This window comes from Phocoena sinus, chromosome 5 (genome assembly GCF_008692025.1).
Source record: "Phocoena sinus isolate mPhoSin1 chromosome 5, mPhoSin1.pri, whole genome shotgun sequence".
Taxonomy (NCBI): Eukaryota; Metazoa; Chordata; class Mammalia; order Artiodactyla; family Phocoenidae; genus Phocoena; species Phocoena sinus.
In genome coordinates, this window is record NC_045767.1 from 139,431,313 (window position 1) to 139,438,942 (window position 7,630).

Sequence of the window (7,630 nt, forward strand, 5' to 3'; positions counted from 1 at the left end):
AAAATTTTAAAACACTTGTTCAAATTGGATCAGGGGTCACTGTGAAACAATGCTTATCCATTTAACCAAGAGAACAATTAAAGATGCCACAGGCAAATATAGATGGTTATATAGTTGTAAAAATCTTTGTTTTTCCAGACAGATTGCATTAAAAGTAAAGAAAACCTTTGTTTACAATTTATCATTAAGACCAGACCAATAATCTATTAAAACTTTGTCTTCTAACGGAGAGAAAAAACCAAATTTTAATTTTGCACCAGCTTACTTTTGTTATTAAAACTCATTTACTAAATCAAAGTTATTCTGATTTTATCCAGATTGGCCACTCATAAAATTCCTTTCTAAAGATTCCTTTTTTGGGCTTCCCTGGTGGCACAGTGGTTAAGAATCCACCTGCCAATGCAGGGGACACGGGTTCGAGCCCTGGTCCAGGAAGATCCCATATGCCACAGAGCAACTAAGCCCGTGCGCCACAACTACTGAGCCTGCGCTCTAGAGCCCGAGAGCCAGAACTACTGAGCCCACGTGCCACAACTACTGAAGCCCGCGTGCCTAGAGCCCGAGCTCCGCAACAAGAGAAGCCACAGAAATGAGAAGCCCGTGCACCGCAATGAAGAGTAGCCCCGCTCGCCGCAACTAGAGGAAGCCCGCACGCAGCAGCGAAGACCCAACACAGGCAACAATAAATAAATAAATGTAGAAAAAATATATAGATTCCTTTTTTAAAAACCTTTTACAACCTTCTAATTCCATTTTATTTGCCCCTTGGTTTCTTTCTCATTTACAAATAACCAGCTTTAGGACAAAATCACTTTTTTTCCCTTAACAAATGCTCTTCCATTCTTTATACCTTTTTTAAAAGCTTCCTTTCATTCAAAGATGCTCTCCTTATAATTTTAGGAGTTTTAATTACATATATTAAGTAGAATTCTTAATACTTTGAAACCCTAAATTTTTTTTAGTAAAAATAAAGAACTAAACAATTGTGAATTGTATTAATGTTTCGTGGCTTGGCATACTTATAAATACATTTTATAACTTTAAAAAGGATATGCTACTTTATAGCACAATCTTTTAATAAGGCACAAGATATACACATTTACTTATAGACCCGATAGTTTTAGTCTATCTGAAAAAGAGGTCAAAAGTAAGTAAACTTAGACTTGTTTAGCAATAAAGGTTTCAGTATTTTGACTTTTAGCAAACCTAGGTACAATAAAAGTATTATACTTAATGCTGATAGCTCTAACGACATGTCTGTATTAATTAAACCAGCCAACGTCAACAAGTTTTACACCAAATGTTAATTTAATACCAGATATTTCCCAGACCACATGAACCTGAAATTCATTTGTGCTGGTTTCTATTATATTTCTGAGAATTTATATAAGTACTTAATTTTCTTTAAGTCAATTAAATAGAACTCTTTACAAATTAATTTTGGTTATACCATCTAGAGGTAGAAAAAAATACCACATATAAAATGTACATATCTCGACATACAAAGTGATAGACACAGACACAGACAGAGATCTCAAAGCTTTCTTTTTAAAACTTTAGCCAGGGAAGTCCAGTGGCGGTCCAGTGGTTAGGACTCAGTGCTTTCACTGCCGGGGCCCAGGTTCAATCCCTGGTCAGGGAACTAAGACCCCACAGGCCAAGTGTCACCACCAAAAACAAGCAAACTTTAGCCATAAATCAATTATAACACAAAAGTCACTAGTTTATAAATTACAGTTGGAATAAAGTACATCAACTTGCTTAGATGGCTTTTATAATTTGTGGGGAAGACTTTTAAGATTTGTGTTTGTCCTTGACAAGCAATTTTAAAAAGGCGGTTTGGACAAGAGAGTCCCGTTTGTAGTTTGTGTTTAAAAAGACCCCTTTCCTCAGTCTTTTAAATAAATCTTCAGTCTTAGGATTGGTGATGATCTAAAAAAGGGTTCTTGAAGTACTGGTAGAACATTTACATTTGAAAGGCACAGGGAGAGAAATGCAAGCTCCTCCTAGGAAGACTTTTGAATAAATAGTATTTTCGCAATGATCATAATAATCACAGACAATGTCACCAGGCCATTGGATGCATTGTTGCCTTCTATGGGGGATCAATCTTAGTGTTATAAGAAATAAGTTCAGAGAGAGGTGGGCAGCAGGGAGGAGAGCACTGCAGTGGACATTCAGAGGAACAGGAAGAAGCAGGGGTGGGGTGGGGGGAGGAGGGAGACCTTCAGAAGCCTCAGAGGACGTTTTTCCAATTTGGAAATCCTTTGAAGTAATCGTGAGTTCGTTTCTCTGAGGGAAGCATTAGTGGATTCATTAGTGTGTTTGGAGCCCTCAAAATACCAGTTGAAATGTGCTTCTCTATTTTGTCTTACATCCTTTTTTCTAACTGACTGGGCACATAGACTAACAAATAAATTAGATAAACGAATAAATAAATTAGGTGAACCGATTCAGGGATTTCAAAGGAGCCACAAGTAGGTCGATTTAATTGTTAATCATCCCAGGTAATCACAGTCAGCAAAACAAATACTTGCAGGGCTGGGGTCCACAGCTCTCATACTAAAACCCAGCAGGAGTTCCAGAGGGATTGCTCTGTAGACTGACCCTTAGAGAGTGAACTTTCCATATTTCGACAGTAATCACTCCCCAGACCAGACAAAACGACATCTTGAAAACAGAAGTCAGCAACAGAGGACAAACAAATAAATTAGAACCTCTACAAGGTTAGAGCCTTGAGTAGAAGAGCACCCACCAGCAAGTCCAGGGCCACGGAGGAGATGCTGGAGAGCCGCACACTCCCGCAGGGGCTTCCCTTGGATCCGAGGTTGCACCAGAGCTGGGGCTGGAGCAGCTGCCCTGTAGCCTATTCATCGGATGCCGTGAAAGGCCGACCCCAAAACAATGCAGAGGCTGCAGTTAAGAAAAGAATTTATTTGTGGTCTTAAGAACTGTAGCTTGGAAGACACAGATTCGGGTAAAACCAAGAGCGTCCTAAGGAAGAGAAAGAGTCGGGGGCATGTAAAGACAAAAAGCCACGAGGTTGTTGAAGTTACCTGGCGAGAACGGTGATGGACTCTTGATGTGGGTCAGAAAATACTTGTCCCTGAGGAACCATGCGTCGTTGGGTAAGGGTCCAAAATCACATGGACCGTGGTGAGTTATTTTAGGGTGAGGGTCTGGAAAGTGTCTCGAGTTTCTGGCAGATGTTCTGGACGCCTTCACTAGGGCGATAAGCGATAAGTGGTCAAAGGTCAGATTCCATCCGGGCTGAGACACACTGAGGCCACATTTCCCCAGCGGCCTCCGGGCTCCATGTTGGAGCTCTCTTAGCAGTACAGACACAATGATGATTTTCCTTCTACACTCGTTTCCAAGGGAAAAGGAAAAAAAGAGAAACACTCGTGGGAGATGTGTTTGTGCAAGGCTGCTCTAGCCCACTGTGTAGAAATGGCTTTCGTCCACTATTGCTGGTGTGATTCGTCATGAAACTCCCACCAACATTTTAACATTCAGTCTTTCCCTAGGTCAAACGTGGTATTTTGCCATTTAAAATATGCCCCCAGATTATGCTCTTCATTATATAAATTAGTATAATTTTTTAGATAAATGTACTATTTATACAAGGAGAAATCATTCAAAATTGTCTATATAGTATGAGTTGTACAAAAACAAATTTTATGATATAATCTTCATGTATCATATAATTTTTAAGAGTACCAGGAACACATTTTATAATCAATTGGATAAAATGGATAAAATAATGGGAAAGTTTAGGTATGTAGCCCTAATATATTGTTTGAATCACATGAAGCTGTTGCTTTTGTGGGTCAGAATAGTTGACTAGCAACTTCACATGGTTCCTGTTATCACTATTCAGGTAACACTTAGTACTAAACATAGAAACATTATTAAAGGGGGTTTTGAGTCAGGAAAATCTGTGAAATGCTCAAATAGACAAGTCAATTCTTTGAAAAGGAGGAGGGAAGCCCATTCGGATGCTGCCAGGTTAAACATATCTTTAAATATTCAACGAAACCTGCATCATAACGTATTAGCAGAGAACCCAAGATTTCACCCTGTTACTGATCGTGCAGTTTTCAGATATATTTCCCCTCGCTTCCAACCCAAACATCTCTTAATAAATCTGGAGCCCAGTGACTAAGTTCTGCAGTTTCCTAAGTCCTTCATTCTTAGCGTGTTCGCGTGACTCTCCCGCTGAACTCTTACTGGTTCTTTAAAATGGCACTTCCTCCGCTCTGTTTCCATGCTTTCCGTGATAACCCCAGCGGAGCCCTGTATTCCCCTCCCCAGTGTTCAACAAAACTCTGTACTTAAATTCTTAGACTTCCTATATTTGGTTTGAACCTAGGGTTTTCGGCCTGATTTACTCACTAGGCTGTATTTCCTCTAGGTAAGTTCTGCGTGTTCTCTTGCATCCGCCCAGGGAAACAAGGATGCAACGAACGTTCTACCAAGGTGAGCCTCCTCTTCCCATCACCCCTCGTTCAGCAGAGGCCAATCTAAACGCTTAGGTTCTTAACAGAGAAGGAGCCTGTCAATAGTACTTAGAAACATGGGGACAAACATGGATAACCTTTGAAGAAAGCCAGTGAGCTTTGCTTTAAAATTAGGAATCTCAGGTACTGTGGATTGTGTATTTATAGCAAATATTTGCATGCAGGCGGGGGGGTAAGTCAACAGCGTGTGGAGCACCTGTCGCTAAGAGCCGCTCCGGTACAGTTCGCTGCCTTCTGTGCACTTTGAATTCTCACGAGTCCAAGATTAAATTGACCACTCCCAAGTCATCGGCCATATGTGTGAAGCGATTCGCACAGATGGATGGAGAAAATACAAGAAAGAGAAAGAGAAAATAAGTATGTACGTGCCAGACACTGCATTAGGGTTGTTTCACAGATTCGTGCATTTTTGGTCCCCTGAGAACCGAGGCTGCATATGTTGGGAGATAACAGAGCCGCACGTAAACCGGACTCTCATTCCGAAGTGCTGCCTTGTCATTCCCAGCTGGCAGACTTCAGTAACTCGCTGGGAGATTATAGTTCCTGGCACAGAGTTCTGGAAACCTTGTAATTTCTCAAGTGATAAAAGTGCTGGGAGCATCTTTTGTTCAGTATTTGGCCTTTGACCCCAACTCCTGACACAGCTTCTGAAACCCTTGTCATTTGCTGGAGGACAGGAGTGTCTTTTGTTCTAAGGAGGCATCTCTGGGTGGGGTCCTGGACAAGGGTGGGTCACTGGAAACGCTAAGCCACCATTAGAAGCTGGGGATTTTCAGGCCCAGCCCCTTTCTCTTGTGAAGGGAGAAGGGCGGAAGATGGGGTTACAGATCCATCACGCGTGTGTGATGAACCCTCCATGCAATCCTAAGAGTCTGACCTCCAGCAGGGGTCCGGTGGGTGCACAGGGGGTGGGAGGGTGGCACTCAGCGGGCAGCAGTGCACTGCACCCGTCCGCGCACCGTGCCCTGCAGCCCTCTCCATCTGGCTGTTCATCTGTACCCTTTAAGAAACCGGTAAACATGAGGAAGTGTTTCTCTGAGCGCTGAAAGACATCCTAGCAAGTAATCGGACCTGAGGACGGGGTCAGGGGAGCCTCCAGTTTGTAGCCAGATCGGACGGAGGCTGTGGGGGTGCGTTTTGTCCTTGCCCCCTCTCGTGACTTTTGTGGGGAGCTCTTGGTGGCCTCTGCACCGAGAGTACCTGTTTTCTGGGGCAGAGACCCCGCCTGTGCTGGCCGTACCCCCAGCAGCCCTCGTCGGGGTGCAACGAGCCCGGGCCCTGGCTCCCCATGCCCCCCACCGGCTAATCTGCTGCCCACCCTCTCCCCGCTCTCGCCCCACGTCCAAGTGGGATTTTTAAGTCTGCGTTGACATAACAACAGTTATCAGTAATTCCAAAGGGAAAAAAAAGAGAATCGCTTGATGGGGTGAAAAACCTCCACACATCTGGTGACCAGAAGTAAAGTGCTCCATGTGAGAGTAAAGGAGCCACAACAGGTAAAAAGCGTTTTTTCTTTTTACATCCCTTTACTCATTCTCCTCTTTATCTAGGGCCAAGTCCCATGTTTTACATCTCTGTAAACCTAGGAATATCTTTAATTGTCTTATACAACAAAGAAATCAATTGTTATGATAATGATTTGCTGATTTGACTTTGATTTGAACTTTTATTTGCTTAAGTGACAGAATTGCAATAACCAGAATCTGACCCCTAAGTAAGTCAGGTTTATTAGTTCTCCAGGAAGTAAGGCATTTGTGAAAGGATAAGTCTCAGTAGTTCCAAGGTTGCTTCAAGCCTTGGATCTGTTTAAACAGCCAAATTAAAAGAGATGCCTCCAAACTTAATAGGATAAAATATCAATAGGACACCAAAGACTCATATCTCTGGAATAAAAAACAGAGTGGTTAGTATTTTCTACATAGCATTTGTATTTCATAAGCTCCTAGGTATTTAAAATACAGCCTGGGTTTTAGAAGTTAAAATCGCTTAGTTCATCATCTGTCCAACAACGGAGACTCTTTTAAAACACTGACCCAAAAGATGAAGAGTCTTAAGTGTTAAACTATGTTATTATAAGGTTATTTAAATTTGCTCTAAAAACATTCATTCAGTCAGAATATCGAGCACGTCGACTACGTTATGAGCAGTGTCCTAGGCTCAAGGATTCCAATGACGAGCGGCACAGAGAATATCCATTCTTTCATAAAGATAATACCCTTAGTAAGAGAAAAATGACAATAAAAATTAAGATGAATTAAGAAAAAAAGATGATGACTTTAGATCCCAATGAATAAAATAAAACAGGGTCATGAGACAGGTCCAAGCAGGGCTGGGGAAGCTTGATTGACAAGGAAAGGGCCCTCAGAGAGGTGTCACCAGCGAGCCCAAACCGTAGGAGGGAATCAGCCAGGCCCAGATCTGGGTGGACATAATATCAGAAGCTTGACTCCTGTAAAGGATTTAAACTCCAAAGCAGATGTATAAAAACGTACCAGTAAAATTGTATATGCGGCAAATTCAAAGTCACAGATCTAACCTCATGTCTGTTGAAAGTGTGTGTTGTTGGCTCCAGTGTAACTGCTCACAGTTGTTTCAAGGCAGGTCTTTCTGAGTGTTGTTTGCTGATGGTGACGGGGCCGAGTGATGCCTCCATCCTACCAGCACCACTGTCTGCCCCTACGATTGTGAAAACCTTTCCCAGCACAGCAGAGGATAACATCGAGGCTGTGCCGGGTGTGAACAGGCAGACACCTCCCCAGCTCACCTGTATTCTCGTCTCACCTGCCCAGGACAGAAGTACGGGGTGCGGGTGATGACATGAATATAAACACAAGTGCACACATCCCCACATCACAGGCGACATGGAACCAGAGCCTTCGTCTGCCTGCATAGAAAGCACCTTCAAGGCTGGGGGGTGGGCAGACTTCTCACGAGCCCCACCTGTTGCAGTGGAACGTTCTTGCCACGAGCATGTGCGCTGCAGTCAGCTGACATTCTGAAAGTAAATACAGCAAGTCCTCTACATACGAACCTTCCAGCTGTGAACTTTCAAAGATGCAAACGTGCGTTTGCACGTCCAGTCACGTAAGTTAGTTCACGTGTCTGGCGTA